We start from the raw sequence: 17904 nt of genomic DNA on the forward strand, positions 1-17904 counted from the left end.
GTAGAAGGTGTTGGGGTGCTGTGGAGACTCGGGGTCTACCTGGGTGCAAATGAAGTCTGGGTCATGTAGAGGGTCCAGTTTGGGGGCGCTGGTGATGGTGTCTCTGTCATTTACTCTGGCAAAATATTCGTCAAACCCGGTGGTCATCTCCACTCAGTATTTCAAGTTGGGGTCAGTGTCAAGGCTGGCCCCCATTTGTATGAACCACTTGTTTGAGCCAGTGCAGTTGGATGCCATCAACCTTACTGGAGAGAATCTTATCTTGCACAGGGTCAGAAGAGGGTAGTACGTCTGGCATTTCTGGATGAATTTTGGGGGAAGATCAATGGAAGGGGTAAAGGCCAAATGGGAGGAGGAGCTGGGGCCTATATTGGAGGAGCAGGAGTGGAATGAGGCTCTTTGAAGGATAAATTCCATGTCATCTTGTGCAAGGCTGAGCTGATCCTGCTCAATGTACTGTTTACAAAGAACAAATAAAAGTACAGCATAGGAACAGGCCCTTCAGCTTTCCAAACCTACGCCGTTTGGGGCACACCTCACTAAAGCCAGAATGAGTACTTTCTTTGTGGGGATTGAGGACAGGTGCGAGCGTTGCTCGAGAGGGCCCACGAATCACATGCACATGTTCTGGTCCGGTCCCAAGTTTGTGGAATTTTGGGTCTCTTCTTTTTCAGCACCATATCAGCAATTTTGAACATTGAGCTGGAACCGTCCTTTAATGACTATACTTGGGGTATTGGATCTGCTGGAGCTGCGGATTGGTATGGGGGCAATTGTCCTGGCCTTCCCCTCACTGATTGCTCAGAAGCGAATCCTGAGGGGCTGGTGACGCCACCTAATGCCTCAGCGTGGCTTGATGACTCAATGCGGTTTTTGCACCTTGAGAAGGAAAAATACACCATAAGGGGGTCAATTGAAGGGTTCTACTGGAGATGGCAACCATTTATATTGAATTTCAAAGAATGGGTCACTATTAGCTGTTGGGGGTGGGGGGGGTCGTTGAAGGAGGTTTGATTTGCTAGATTATTGTTTTCGGGTTTTTTTAGTTTATTGTTTGGATTTTTGTATTTTTTGTATTTTTTGGTGTAAAATGACAAACGTTTAATAAAAATAGATTTTTAAAAGCTTTGTTCAACTTGGTAAGACTATGTAAAGACCAAAGTATGTTAACTCCTGCTGTTTGCTGATGTCACCCCAAACTGAAGTTTATTTGCAGCAGCTTGTAGATCAGTTCTCCCAGGTCTGCAAGTTCTTCCAGGCCTGCAAGGGATTTGGACTGACAGGAAGACCAAGGTTATGAATGAGTCGGCAGAAACTCCACCTGCCATCAACATCAATCAACTCATTCAATCACCTCACCCTTATTGGTCGCGATAGCTTCACATACTCGGGATCAACAATCACATGCAACCTGCCCCATTATGTCAAAATCAACGCCAGGGGCTTCGGCCCATCGCGGGTCGGAGAATCGCCCAGGGCCGGTGTCAATCCCGCCCCCGCCGTGTCCCGAATTCTCCGGTTGGCGGGCCCCCCGCGGCGATTCTCCGGCCCGCGATGGGCCGAAGTCCCGCCGCTGTCAACCCTCTCCCGCCGGCGTGGATTAAACCACCTACCTTACCGGCGGGAGCAGATGGCGCGGGTAGGCGTCGGGGTCCTGGGGGGTGCGGGGCGATCTGACCCTGGGGGGTGCCCCCACGGTGGCCTGGCCCGCGATCGGGGCCCACCGATCGGCGGGCGGGCCTGTGCTGTGGGGGCACTCTTTTTCTTCTGCCTTCACTATGGTCTTCACCATGGCAGAGACGGAAGAGACCCCCTCCCCTGCGCATGCGCCAGGATGACGTCAGCAGCCGCTGACACTCCGGCGCATGTGCGGACTTACGCCGGCTGGCGAAGTCCTTTCGGCACCGTCTGGCGTGGCGCAAAGGCCATTCATGCCAGCCGGCGGAGCGGGAACCACTCCGGCACGGGCCTAGTCCCTCAATGTGAGGGCTTGGCCCCTAAAGGTGTGGAGACCTCCGCACCTTTGGGGCGGCCCGACGCCGGAGTGGTTCATGCCACTCCAACACGCCGGGACCCCCCGCCCCGCCGGGTAGGAGAGAATCCCGGCCCAGGTTTGCAAAAGCCATGGGTGTTATGTCAATGTTGAGAAGACGTGTGTGAAGCAACAGCAAACTAATCAAAAATACAAAGCTTTGCATGTACCATGCTGGTGTTCCCAGCATCCGCCTTCAAAAGAACAATAATAATAATCATCATCTTTATTATCACAAGTAGGCTGACATTAACACTGCAATTAAGTTACTGTGAAAAGCCCCTAGGCACCACATTCCGGCTCCTGTTCAGGGACACAGAGGGAGAATTCAGAATGTCCAAATTACCGAACAGCACATCTTTCGGACTTGTGGGAGGAAACTGGAGCACCCAGAGGAAACCCATGCAGATACAGGGAGAACGTGCAGACTCCGCACAGACAGTGACCCAAGGCAGGAATCGAACCTAGGACCCTGGCGCTGTGAGGCAACAGTGCTAACCACTGTGCTGCCGTTTCACATGGCCATCCTATGCAAGCCAGGAAAAGTGAACAGCTTCCAACTCGGCTGCTTCAGACAAACATTAGGTGTTTCCTGTCGGGAAAGTGTGCCAAATATGAAGGTATGCCAGTGTGCACGGATCCCCAGTATTTTTGCCCTCTGAGTCATCTGTGACTTAGTTGGCTGGGACATGTGATCTGAATGGATGACGACTGCATTCCCAAAGACATGTTCTAGGATGAGCCTACTATCAGCACAAGACCAACAGATTACCCATGTCTGCAATACCAGGCGTCCGCAAATAAGATCTCAGGATCGGGATCAGAGTTGGTTCATGGGAAGTCCTTGCTGCTGGCCGGAATGCCTGGAGATGAGTCATCAGGAAGGGTGTGGAAAGGCAAGGGATAAAACAACCAGGAAGCAGGAAAAAAAACACCCCAGTGGCGGGTTTAATTCATGTTTATTCCCTTAATTTCCCTTTCTTTTACATTTGCCATTACATTTTTCATCCATGGATGGTTAATGGACGTGTGTCTTTAAGGCAAGCAGCCTTTATCTTTAATTCAAGCAGAAGAATCCAGAAGGCTGTGCTGGTTCAAAATGGAGTTGCAAACTGGTTGGCAACAGTGAGAGATATGGGTTGGGACCCGGTTTGATTAAGTTGGCTACTGGTCAATGAACTGGCCCAAAAGGTTGCTCTGACCAATAACAGATGGCGATTGGATCTTACCCAATTAGAATGCTTTTTAGAGTCCCAAGGCTTCAGTTTGATCCTGGCAGCCCAAGGAAGGTCCTACTATCCTGTCCCCACTATTTGTTTTCCAGAAAAGCTCTATGGGCTGTGTTTCTGAACTGGCAGAGAGTCTGGATCAATCTATTTACAGGAGAACCATTAAAGGCTGTGCAAGCAAAGTCCAGAACCAACCAACTCTCTCCAGAAAGGCAAAGACAGAACCAACCAACTCTCCCCCCAGAAAGATAGAGGCCTGAATACAAACCATGAAATGTAAACAACGTTTGGAGTGAAGTAAGGTGCCTCTCCAGGAAGCACTGAAATTGAAGCCAGCAGCCAGTCAAAAATATAGACCCTGAAGCAGGCTTACCCCAACTTACACAGCACAATGAGACTAGAAGTGAAATAACTGACAGTAGTAGCTCCAGTGGCAGACTTGACATATAATTCTCAATCTAATCATCTATAACAGTAATAAAGATTTATTTATAATGTATAGTATGGTTCAAATAGAAAGTCACATATTCATTCAATAAATAAGTCTCATGTTCACCAAGCTAAATACAGCATATTCTGTGAACCATTTCATTTGTCTAACAGTTGGTGGACTTAAATAGGTAGAGTACCAAACAAACAAATCAAATCTATTACAAAATACGTTGAGCTGGTTTGCATTCAATTGCATTAAACTTATGGGTATTAGCAAAAGTCCTATTAGATTACTAGAGGTTGTTTTCATCAGCAGCAATATTGATGTGTTGTGTCGATCCTACTTACCTGGGAGAATGCTGTAGTATGCTTTGTCTAGGCAGTAATCTGAATGATGCTATTAAGTTACAATTTTGATACAGCCAACCTTGTCAGAGAGTGCCAAAAGGAATTGCAAGAATTTTAGTCAATACCTGAAAATTACTCCTCTGGTGCTCTTGGCTTCAATAGGAAATATCAACTCAACTCCACCCAACCCCACCCACTCTCTCCAACTAGTACCTGACTTTGTAACTGAATTTACAGTTCAACGGAAGGAATGTGACAACACCCCATAAAATGGTTAGCATTTTGTAATTTGTTTATTATTTATTAGCTAATTTCATGAAAAAGGACATTGTGAACTACCTTATTTCTATTCAACACCAATGATTAAATTGGTTAATTGCAAAGTGAAAATTATTATAATCAGGTCAAAAAATGAAGAGTGATTCTATCCAGAAAAAAATTGGAATCAAAATAAGGTACAACAGGCAGATTGTTTCAACTGCTTAGACCCTGGTTTATTGTGATACAAAATAATAATTTATCCATTTGAGCGGACAGGAAAAAATTGCCTTGTCATACAAAACGGCATTTGATTAGAAATTCACAGTGCAAGTGTTTACATTTACACTGTAGATTAATTTAATATCTTAAGAGGCAACACCTTCCATGTCATGATATGATTATTTACTTCTTGGGTCCCCATCCAAAATGTGAATCATCTCATTTATCTGTCATTCTTTTTATACAGTGAACCAGGAGGGCATTTCTTCGGGACAACAATAAAAGGGCGGCATGGTGGCACAGTAGTTAGCACTACTGCCACACAGTGCCAGGGAGCTGGATTCAGCTGCGGACTCGGATGACTGTGTGGAGTTTGCAATTTCTCCCTGTGTCTGTGTGGGTTTCCTTCGGGTGATCCTGTTTCCTCCCACAGTCCAAAGATGTGCAGGTTACATGGATTGGCAATGCTAAATTGTCCCTTAGTGTCCAAAAGATTAGGTGGTGTTACTGGGCTACAGGGATAGGGTCAGGGCATGGGCCTAGGTAGAGTACACTTTCCCAGGGTTGGTGCAGACTCGATGGGGCGAATGTTCGCCTTCTACACTGTAGAGGTTCTATGATTCTACAAACGGTGAAGACATCTTTTGTGTGCTACTATAATAAGTGTGTACTGGCTCTTTATAAATTAATTCAAGATTTTGCAACAACAACGCACAGGAAAATATTCAATTTAATTTAAAGTAAATATGATCATAATCAATTCTTAAAATTTATTCTCAGGATGTGGGCAGCACTGATAAAGTCAACATTTATTTACCTAAAGCGGTGTTGGTGGGCCATCTTTTTGCACTGCTTTAAGGGTTTGATAAAACTGAGCCTCTTGCTTCAGAGGGCAGTTAAAATTCAAACAGTGGAGTGTATATAAGTCAGATCAAAGAGGAGCAGAAAGTTTCTTCCCCTAAAGGACATTTATGAACCATTTGTGTTTTTGTGACAATCTAACTGCTTCATTATTACTTTTTTTGAAGCCAGCTTTTATTCCAGATATTTTTCAAATAGAATTTAAATTCTCAAACTGCCATGGCGGGATTTGAACTTATTTATTGATTGCATTATCAGTCAAGTTCTCTGGGTTATTAGTCTTGCAACACAAGACCTACACTATACCCGGCTGTTTAATTAAATGCTCATTTGTTCCCAATTACACTGATAAATATAAACCAGATGGTACATATAGTGTCACATCAATATAAAAGCACACCACATTCTTAGCATACACTGTATCAATAATGCACACTATATGCTTCAAAACAACAGGAAGTACACAGTAACAAAAGCTTGTATTTATGTAATGTCATTAACATAGAATAAATATCCCAATGTACATCACAGGAGCATTTTCAAACACAATTGGTTACTGAGTCACGCAAGAAAACATTGGGGCTGATGACCAAACGTTTGGTGAAAGAGGTAGGTTTTGACGAATGTCATAAAAGAGGAAAAAAAGAGACTGAAAAAAAAGAGGGTGAGGGAGGGTTTTCGAGGACTTAGGACCTAGACAGTTGACTGCCAATAGTAGAGTCATTAATATTGGGATGCAGAAGAACTATGGCTGAGGCAGCTATTTTTAATAGGAATAATCTATTCCAAAGGAAGAGATGAGGAAGTAAAGTTCAAGGCGTCATATCGTCTGACTATTTTCACAAAATGACTGCATACGGGTTTGATTTACTCATTTGGAAAGCTGAGATAATATAAATAGTTATATATTTCACAATTTGTGTCAGCTGGACACATGAAACAACATCAAAAATCCAAAAGATTATCAAACATGGCTCTGAAAAGAGGAGGGGGGAATTGCTGAATTTGAATGGGTGAATTCATCAGAAAGTTTGACAATTAGTGTTTGAGCTTGTTAGACTTTATGACAAATCTACGGCCTTTTGGAAGACACAATTTTATTAATTTTTTCTTTCATTGAAAAATTTAAAGTGCCCAATTATTCCCCCCCCTCCCCCCCCCCCCCCTCCCCCCCCCCCCCCCCCCAATTAAGGGGCAATTTAGCATGGCCAATCCACCTACACTGCACATAGTTGGGTTGTGGGGTGTGAAACCCAGACAGACACGGGGAGAATGTGTAAACTCCACACAGACAGTGACCTGGGGCCGAACCCGGGTCCTCGGCGCCATGAAGCAGTAGTGCTAACCATTGCGCCACCGTGCCGCCCAACACAATTATATTTTTTAACTTTGATTTAAACTTGTGTAATTGTGAAATTTTATAAGATAGTTATGTCTTAAACTGTTTCATTAAATTCAAGGTAAAATGGGGCACATGGGCTGGGATTCTCTAAAATTCCGGCTAAGTGTTGACGCCGGCGTCGATGGGCCTCTTGGCCCAGTGATTCTGTAGCCCATGGCGGCGGAGTGGTCCATGAAGCTCCGGCTGGTGTACGCAGCCCTGCATTGCTCGCATGTGTCGCGGTGGCCGGCCGTGAATCTGCGATTGTGCGCGGCGGGCGTTTACGTGCCGGCACCGCGCCCCATGGCACGGAAAAAGGTAGCCCCCCCCAACAGATCGCGCGAGCCCGCCGATCAGTGGCCCCCAATCCAGGGCCTGGCCATCGTGGAGGCCCCGCCCGGAGACTGAGCCCCCCGCCCCTCACCAGGACAGCCAATGCAATTGCGGCACCGAGCTCCCGCCGGGAGGAACCATACGTGAACCATGCCGGCGGGAATCCGGCCTGTCGACTGCAGAAAATCACCGTGGGGGCTCTTTCAATGACCCTCGAGTGGCGCCGCGTCGACAGCTCACGCACGACTGCCGCCGATTCTCCGGTCACGTGAGAATCGCGTCCCAGCGTCGTCGGACCCGATCGCGGGTCTGAGGCCCCATTATCCACCCCCGTGCCGAGTGCCATTTCGGCGCAAAGGTTTAGAGAATCCCGGCCATAATCTGTGACATATACCTGTGTGCCCTGGTTACCATGGGTCTTAGGTCCAGTCCTATTGAAATCCAAATGCCAGCTCTCACATCTGGACCTCACAAAGAAAGAAGCAGCTGACTTTACTGTGTGGAGCCTTACAGACTCTTCGGCTCAGATTCAACAATGGGTGTGAGAGGGAAACAGAAACGACCATGAGCGGCAAAGAAAATGGAATGCTTAGTTGCCTGTTGAGTAATGTTAAGTTGATGTGTTCAGGATTGTTTTGTTGCAGTAAATGTCTTAAAAATGTGAAATAATATTATGTGATCCTTTTGAGTCAGTCACTGGGAATTCAAATCTTTTTTAAAAATTCAAAACACTTGCTATCTCACTGCCTCACGTATATCTGCACATATTGATCTTACTTGTAAAATAAATCAATAAGGCTTGGGTTATGAAGTTGATTTATGTCAAGCAGAAAGAGATTGTTCATGGACTTTGCAATGAGATGATGCTGCACAGCTTTCCCCCAATATAATTCTGGTAGATAATTATGACGGTGAATGATTGCACCATGTCTGCCCTTAGGTAGATTAATAAGTTCAAAAAGGTTGATGGAAGAACTGACAAATCAGATGTAAACCTCAAATATATTGCAACCCAAAGGATTACCCAATTATGTACCATTGGCCAGTGGCCTCTCAAACCTAAATTAAGCAGATTCGAAACAGGGCATTTTTGGAGGAGACTTTATCCCATCAGTTAGGGGATATTTGAATCTAGGTTCCAGCAGAGAAAGCCCATGACAAAACCAATGTACCACCCAATTCCTGAGCTGGCTTTCTTTTTTTGATTCCTACTAAGAATTTGAAAACAATGATTCTTCCTCTGAATGACAAAAATGGATCAAAACAACTAACAGCCAGTGTAAGAATTATACCATCACTCGTTGATTGGAACTTTAATATATTTTAAATACAAAACTTTAGGTCCTATTTAAATCTTTTGGTTTCATTGATATATTTGTAAAGGAAGGTGCAAGATGAAAATATTAAATGCAAATATCCCTTGGTCTTCATCATAAAAATCCATGGAAGCCAAATAGTTGATCTCCTATATCATATGTAGAGATCAACTTAAGTAACTGGATTATTTATGCAGCTACCTACCAGCCATGAGTGAAGGGTTATTATTTTATATTGCATATAAAATAATTTGCAACCATCCTCTCAGGAACAAAGAACAAACATCTTTCAAAAACATTTTATGGGACATGACACCCCTCCACTTGTGGGTGAGTTCATAATTGGTGGGGGGGGGGGGGGGGGGGGGGGGGTGGGGGGGGGGGGGGGGGGGGGGGGTAGTGTGTCCGGGGGTATAAATAAAAAATAGGCACCAACCGATCAAACCATGAAATTAAGAGGAATTTCTTTACACAACGAGTGGTGAGAGAATGTGGAACTTACCGCAACCTGGGGTGGCTGAAGCAGATACTATTGATGTGACGCATTACTGAGGGGGAAGGGAACTAAGCCATGAGGGACAGTGTAGGAAGAGGTCATTAGAGTGGAAGGAAGCTCATGTTGAGTATAAGTTCTGGCACATACCAATTGTTTCTGCACTGTAAATTTGATATAACTCGGTCGACTTTTCTAAGCATTTTCAATCTAAGAGCTCTCTTTCCAACAGTAAATAAACAACATTTTATTGATTTCCAAATTTACAACAGCAATATCTTCACAGCAGAATAAATTCCTCGTGCATAAAAGTGTGTCTTTCTAAAAGGAAAATAACTTGCATTTATATATTTTAAAACACAAGTGTTATGGGCCAGGGTTTAGAGAACCCCAAAGTGTATCATGGAGTTCACCTGACCCACAACTTTTAATAGATTGTGGTATGGGGAGCACACGGCCCACTCTACAAGTGTGGTACTTCAGAAATGGAAAAGTTCTTTTTTAAAACAAAACAATGTTTATTCTATGAACTCAAGTTAACCTTTTTAAAACAAACAGTGAATATCTTAGCAACCATTAATTCAAATACGCCCCCCAAAGAATACAACACTAAGTAATCTGTATGCTGTTCTTTTAACATCCAAAAGACTTAACAAGCCTTTAGACAGAAGCACATCAGAGTTTATATTCAATACTGAGACCTTTTACAATTCTGGGTTCACCAAATGATCCATAGATAGCCTTTGGATGGCAGAGATCAACACTACATCTCTTTGTTTAAACTTCAGATGCAGCTCACTGAAAAACACAGACACACCCAAGCTTTTTCTCAAACTGAAACTAAAAAGCAGAAGTAGAGCTGAGCTCCACCCACACGCTGACATCACTCCAGTAACATGAGCAGCTCCATTTCTTAAAGGTACATTTATTAAACACCCGTTTCTTAAAGGTACTCTCAAATTACACATGCTATCATCTGACTAATCATTAATAACACAGTAGAGGACACATTACCAAGACACAAAAAAATGTCATTCCAAGATCAATCTCAAAATTGGAAGCTGTCCAGAGATAAAAAAAAGTAAAATAGATATAAATGGTGGCGCCTGGACTTTTGCAAGTGACGGTGAGGTTTACAGAATGGCAAATGATCTATCATATGGCTGTAGGTAAAGAAATGTATTAATTGTTTCATGGTGAAATCCTGAACACATGCAAAAAAGTCTTGTTATTTCACTGAATATAATCTAGTGTGAAGCTTCTGAAAAAGTTACTTTATTTGGTTATGGTAGGGAACAGTATATTTTGGGTCCCACCTGATCTTCCCAAACTGCAAACCGTTTGCAGCTCAACATGCAAATGGATGTCATTCTCTCGAGATTCTGTTTATCAGCACTAAGCAGAATGGAGGTTTCATTTTTCTCTGAAGGACGTAGTTCAGCGACTTGGTATCAAGGTGCCTGACATTGGGACTGAAACATCACGGGAAGTCAGAACTCCACCTATGTTGATGCTTTGCCGCAGTATTATCCTTAGAAATTTAACTATATTGATCTGAGCTCCTCCATTGCAGTGTCTGTTCAGCTAAACGGCCCTGTGAGACAATGATGGAGTGGGTAATGAATATCACTGTACTAGTAATCCTGATGCTCTGGATTTCGTGTTCAAGTCCCACCATAGCAATTAATAAATCTGGATTATAAACAGTGGCGGACTGGCCAGGGTGTCAGCTTGCCCGATGGCAAGTGGGCCCCTGATGAAGTGGGCCCCCTATATCAAATAAAAATGCAATAAAGAAACAAACACAGACAACTGTTTTAAAAATGAATAAGAAAAAAGAGAACAGGACACAAATAAGCAGTGCATGAAAAGGAACGAAACAGGGGAGGTAGTGGAAGGATGTGGAATAGGGGGGCCCGGGTCGGGCATAATTAAGGACATTCCATGTTTTCAGCAAGAGTGTGTGAATTTAAAGATAAAGTTACAATTCGTGATTTGAGATGGTCGGCAACTTCAAAGGATATTAAGCAGTAGTCTTGGTTCAGCCGGTACATCGGTCCGGGGCCCGGAGAGCCAAGAAGGGGCCCGTGAATCTCTGAAGGGCCCTTAAAAATTATAATTAATTAGATAAATAAATCTCCAACTTATTTCCTGAAATTTGTATTCTAACTTAATAAGATATAATTGTTTTTAAAAAGAGCAATACCAAATAAAAATGCAATAAAGAAACAAACAAATAATCACTCAGTGTATGAAGGAACGAAGCAGTGTTAAATGGATGTGAAAAGGAGTGGAGGGGGGGGGGGGGGGGGGGGGGGGGGCTGGTTCACCCGGGTCGGACATAGTTGGAAATCCACGTTTTCAGCAAGAGTGTGTGAATTTAAAGATAAAGTTACAGTTTGTGATTTGAGATGGTCGGCAACTTGAAAGGATATCAAGCAGTACATAGGGTCGTGAGGTCACCGAAAAGGAGAAGCGGTATCTTTGACCGTGAATCATGAGGTCAAAGATATTGAAGTGATAAGCCATGATCGGTAAACTCAAAGGGTTGCGACTTGTAACACTACACTGGTATCAAACTGGACATGTTAACTTTGGTCGTGGGACCATTCTTAATGTCTTACTATAGTCGGACCAAACTTCTAAGTTTCAACAGTTGTCTCAGTTGCTTGCTGGTGTGAACACTGGACAGTGGATTGTCTCCTCTTCTGAAGCTGCATAGGCCACAGTAGCATTGATTAATGAACATAGCCTATTGAAGTGTAAGTTATTTTATATTTTTTATCAAGTAGGGGTTTATCTGGCGTTCCTTCAAGTTATTCTTGCAATCATCAATATTCATTTTTCCCAATGTGGGCTATTTTTAATTAAGTTTTTATTTCAGGAATATTACCCCTACCAGCATGGAAAAGAAAAAGCATAAATCTGGGTCACTAAAACGCAAAAAACAAAAAGAAGCAGAAAGGAAGGAATCAGCCAAGCAATGCAGGCCTATTACAGAGTTTATAATACCACAAGCACAATCCACATCAATATCCAGTTCTGCAACAAATAATCAAGAAGCAAGAAACAATGCTCATGCTGATGATGCAATGACATGCGAATTACAAGAACAGAGAAGAGCTACTTTGAATGTAGAGACAAATACAAGTGCATCCATTACTAATCAACCCAGGCCCAATATTTCTTCTGGCTTCCTTGTTCCGGTATCTGTACTGCCTGTAGTTGCAACATCTGAACACATAGCTTCAACTAGTGACAGGGAATCAGATATTCCTTCAAGCATAAATGACTTGGTTTCTGAAGCACATCCTGTAAATGAACCTACGCAAGAAAATGAAAGATTAATTACTGGAATCTTCCAATATCCATCACAAGCAAAGCTAAAACATTTTGCTGAACATCCACTTCAGCCACTTGATGATCTGCCATTTGATGCTCGTTTGTATGAGAGGAAAATTATGAATGACTCAGTCCCAAGAAAATGGCTAACATATAACAAAGAAAATAGATCCTTATATTGTTCATACTGCTTAGCCTTTGAGTTTACCAACACTTGTAATCCATCACCCTTTGTGCGTGGCTTTAGTGACTACAGGTGTATTAGCCAGAGCTTGACTTTACATGAATCGACAACAACACATGTCAGAAATGCTCAGTAATATATCAGTGTGGTTAATGATGGCACCTTAGATAAATTTTTTGCAGCATCACTACTTAAAAGGAAAGAAGAAGTATTGAAGCAGAGAAGTATTGTCATGAGGATTATAGACATCATAAAGCTGTTAGGCAAGCAAGCACTTCCTTTTTGAAGTCACAGAAATGAATCGGCCTACACTCTAGATAATGAGGTTCTGAATCATGGCAATTTTTTAGCTACAGTGCAGTTGATGGCAAAATATGACCCCATTATGGCAGCTCACGTTTCTGCGGTGCAAAACAAGTCTAAACAAAGAATCAAACGATTAGAGCAACAAGGAAAGGCCATGGTGGACTTGTTACATACCTGAGTAAAACAACTATAAACATGTTAATCAAAATTCTGAAGAATATGATACAAGAAAGAATTAGTCATGAAGTTTCTCAAGCAAAATATTATTCTATTCAGGTTGATTCAACACAAGATAATTCATCCATCAATCAGTTTAGCATTATTATTCGGTGTGTGCTTAAAGGTATTATCTGTGAGCGACTACTTTCAGTTGTGCCAAGTAATGATGGTACAGGACAGGGACTTTTTGATCTATTAATTGAAACATTACAGCATCTTAAAATTGACCCCCAAAAATGTTGATCTGATAGCACAGATGGTGCTGCAAGCTACCATGGCCAGTATAATGGTTTACAAAGTAAAATTGCTGATGTGGCTGATCAACATGTTCATATATGGTGCTATGCCCATGTCTTGAATTTGGTGATAACTGAAACAACAAAATGTTGTGTGCCTGCAGTTTCTTTTTTCAATTTGCTCCAGAATATAGCAACTTTTGTGAAAGCATCATACAAGAGAATGGCTGTATGGATAGAAGTTGTTGGAAAACATCTAGGACAAGAAAAAATGAAATGATTAAAGCTAATTGGTGAGACCAGATGGTCAGGAAAATCCAATGCAGCAACAACTATATTTGGACGTTTTGATGATGCCGCTGCCAGTACTTTCGTAAATCTATTGACATGCTTATCAATGATACAAGATTCAGAAAAGTTTGATGCAAAAACAAAACATGAAGCAAATGTTTTACTTCAAAGTCTTCTAAAGTTTGAAACCATATTGACAGCATTTACTTACTTGTATATATTTGAAACTACAACCCCGTTATCAAGTTATCTACAGACAAGTGGTTTAGATATGTTTACTGCATGGAGTTTGGTAGATTCAGCTACAACAAAGTTGAAGGAACAGACAAGAACATTTGATAACGTTCACAGCAAGGCTTTGGAATTTGTAAATAAATGTAATTACAGGATTTCACAGATGAATATGGATGAAAATCAAACATTGGAAATTGATGCGTTGGAAACAGCATTGCCAGTTAAGAGGCAGAGGAAGAAGAAAAGAATGGCAGATGAGCTTATTGATGATGAAAGAAATTCCTCAGATTCTCTAGTTGATTTTCGAGTAAATGTGCTTAACCTAATAATGGATTGCATTGTCCAGTCACTAGAATCACGCTTTGTACAATACAAACAGTTGTATAAAGATTTGTCCTGCTTGGACCCAGCAAAGTTTAAAACTATTGCAGAGAAGGGCCTTGAAGATGAAGCATTGGAAGTTATTATTAAGCTGTTTCCACAAATCAACAAAGATCAAGTAATATTGGAATTGTTTTCTTTTGCTTCAAACTTTGATGTATTAAAGCTATTGCTTAATGATGGTGAGAATATGGATTCCAGTTGCAACAATTGTAAAATTTACAGCACTTGCCCATCGTGTGTACTAAAAATTCTGGCATCCAACAGACTTCATGAAAAGGCATATGATAACCTTTATGAACTTTATAAAGTCATCTGCACACTATCAGTTACTCAAGTCCAATGTGAGAGGACATTTTCAAAGCTAAAGATCATAAAGACAAGGTTAAGAAATTCGCTGTCTGAGGAGAATTTGGAATCATACATGTTGCTATCCATTGAAAAGGAATTGTTAGATGAATTGGATGCAGAAGCAATTATTGGCAGATTCGCACAATCATCTAGCGAACACAAACGATTGCTCTTAATATAGTGGACTGCATGCAATGCTCTATTGTGCTTTTGAACTATCTGTTAATGTGTAAATTGTGCAGTAAACTATTTAAAAATATCAACCAATTACTTAAAAAAAAATTTAAAATTTAAAATTCAATTATAACATTCTGTATTTACATTTGGTATCTACTGACAGTAATATGTACAGTACATGTACACTGTAATTACTAAGAAATACACATTTTTTTCCACAAAAATGTTAATTGTACACTTTTTTCCATATGTATTTTTTGAAAATTTTATTTATTCGTTATGAAAATTAAATGATAGCATTGTAGTTGTGGGTGGGCCCCTTTTGTCCCCTGGCAACCAATATTTTTAGACCCAGTCCGCCACTGATTATAAACCTAACCACAGAACTGGGGAAGGTCACTGTCTATGACCTTCCAGCCATTGTGAACTGAGGGGAGAGTAACTGTATAGACTCACTCAGGGCTGTATGATTCACATTGAATGTATACAGTGAATATTACATGTATCACAATTGTATAGAACACCTCAGAGTGCAACTTGATCCATGCAGACAACTTAAATACCCTTTCACAATCTGTAATGACCATTCTGAAATGTCTCTAATGTTTTGTTGACTGCATTGAAGCACTTCAAGAATGCATCATGAATGCAGTTTGTGGAGAACCTGAATATTATTGCATTTTGTGTGATGGCCATATTTAAATGTTTGTAATGTTCTTTCAGATATTTCACAAATGAAGTATATTTTTGTAAAAAAAAACTACCATCAATTGTTGTTAAAAAAAAGTCCAGGTGTATATGTGGCAGCATGGTAGCACAGTGGTTGACACAATTGCTTCACAGCTCCAGGGTCCCAGGTTTGATTCCCGGTTTGGGTCATTGTCTGTGGGGAGTCTGCACATTCTCCCCGTGTCTGCATGGATTTCCTCCAGGTGCTCCGGTTTCTTCCCGCAGTCCAAAGATGTGCAGGGTTAGGTGGATTGGCTATGCTAAATTGCCCTTAGTGTCCAACAAAAGGTGAGGTGGGGTTACGGGGATAGGGTGGAGGGTGTGGGGGTAGGGTAATGGTATGGACTAAGATAGGGTGCTCTTTCCAAGGGCCGGTGCAGACTCGATGGGTTGAATAGCCTCCTTCTGCACTGTAAATTCTATGATTCTATGATGTGACTCCAGACCCTACTAATGTATTTTAGAGAAGGACATGTCTGACCTATACGTGACTCCAGATCACAGCAATGTACTTGACCCTTAACTGCTCTCTGAAAGGACCAAGCAAGCCACTCAGTTCAAAAGCCAGCAGGGGTGGGCAATAAATACCACACTTGACATTGACGCCCACATCTCATGAAAAAAAAGTCACATCTAGGCTGCACAATGTGTTATTACACCCTTGCTGTTAACGCGTCAAACAGGATTTAAAATGTAGAAAACAAACAACTCTATTAAGTAGTCTTAACTTTGTACAGACCTGGAAAATGCGTAACGATGATTAAAGACGAGAAGTGAATTTCACTTGTTTCTGAAGGATAGCATTGGATTTCAGATGATGTACAGTACTGTATATAGGGTTATTTCCCAGGTAACTCTCAAGCCACTGACTGACGACCTCACCTGGACCTTGCTCCCAGCATTATTCAGGTTGAGATGCACTCAGCGTTGGGGTAGTACTGTGTAAATAAGCTTCTTTCCCTTCCCGAAAATAAAAGACCAGACCCCTGAAGTTTACTGAAGATTGAGTTACCCAATACTTTACCTCTTATTCAAAAGTGAGGCTTAGCTTGTTCAATCAGTTCGGTCGTGTTGGACTGAAGTCGGGGGGGTCGTTGAATACCTTATACAGTCACGGAAACCCGTGATTTGTGTCCCGACTGCTACACGTATCCCATGTAAAGACTGTGCATGTGTCGAATAGACCGCAGCAGTGCCCCTGTTTAGCCTGCGTTGCTGGGTCACAGTCAGCGTTGCTAAACACATGTGGTGCAATAGTGCATTAGTAATCTGTTCATAACCAGTTCCCCTAGACAGGTGCAGGAAGCTGCGGGGGTGGGAGGGCGTACTGAGAGGGCATGATCCGCCTTCGAATTTTCTTGCGTGTGTCTGATGAGGAAAGACAGCCACCCCCACAATTTGATGGTTTCACAACTCCGCGCCCAAAGTTTTCAAGGTTACAGGTGTTTTAATCCAAGCATTCCCCACAACAAAGGGGCCCAGCTATATAGAAATAATACAATGTCAATGGGACTTGAGGGCGAGGCCAACGTTTGGCATGGATCTCGTGACAATTTCTTGTTCAGAATAAGTATTTAGTGAGCAATCGTGTACATACAGTGCGTTAGCAATGAGAATGAACTTCGTTGAAGAAGTGCATACTTTTCTTTCGGGAGTTCCTTTGCCAGTCAAATTGACATGTCGTAAATACATCCAATGAATGAACAACGAGTCCCACTGCTCAACTCTGGAGATGATCTATGATTTATGCAGAAAATAACTAGGCGTGGAGAGCACTCCACCTAGTCTACAACACGCCTTAACTTACCCTTTGAATGTAATTACCCTCTGGCGGTTTAAAATCAGTTTTTAATGACCGACTTGTCAAGTTCCAACAACAACCACCTGTATGTATTCAGCGCCTTTAACATTAATTTTTAAAAGTTAGATTCCGCACAGAGGCATTCTAGTACAGCACAGGGCACTGAGTCACATCGGGGGAATGAGCTAAAGTTTAGTCAAAGATGCCCGTTTTAAGGAGTGTCTGAAGGTAGAAAAGGGAGGTCGTGAGGAGCAGGGAGGGACACCCAGAGACTGCCAGCGCTATTATTTCGCATATGCTGTTCCGTGTGCTCAATAGGCTGTGGTGACATGACATGAGCTTTGACATGACATGATCAGAGCTTTCATCCCTCCAACCCGCTGGCGTGGAGCCCTGGCAACCCGAGTTAAATTAAAATTCAAAAACGAATCATGTGTTGTGGAGATAGATCAGAAACATTGGACCCCCTTTTAAAAACTAAGTCCTTTTTTAAAATGAACATTCACTTCTGATTGAGCCGTCAGTTTGGTGTTAGTATATATATATATATATTTAGATACATATCTACATATAAAAGAGTACGATAATGTTAAAAGTTGCAGGAGATAACATGTTAAAAACAATAAAACAAGAGGCACACTCGTTACTCTTAGAACCTTCAGTAGCTTTGATATTTTAAATGCATAAGTGTTTATAAATAAGGATTAATACTATGAAAGTTACATCTAGATTATTTCAATTACATTTG

At 41.9% G+C, this 17904-nt stretch overlaps 1 protein-coding gene across 1 annotated transcript in view; it reads right to left on the minus strand.

Annotated features, from left to right (window-relative positions):
- nab1b (NGFI-A binding protein 1b (EGR1 binding protein 1)) overlaps positions 1–16571 on the minus strand; it is a 138214-nt gene extending 121643 nt beyond the window's left edge. Inside the window, exon 1 of the mRNA XM_038789143.1 lies at positions 16380–16571. The gene's annotated coding sequence lies outside the window, so the exon portion shown is untranslated. The remainder of the gene's footprint in view (positions 1–16379) is intronic.
- Between the last annotated feature and the right edge of the window lie 1333 nt (positions 16572–17904).

The sequence above is a fragment of the Scyliorhinus canicula genome, chromosome 2, assembly GCF_902713615.1.
Source record: "Scyliorhinus canicula chromosome 2, sScyCan1.1, whole genome shotgun sequence".
In the NCBI taxonomy this organism is placed as follows: Eukaryota; Metazoa; Chordata; class Chondrichthyes; order Carcharhiniformes; family Scyliorhinidae; genus Scyliorhinus; species Scyliorhinus canicula.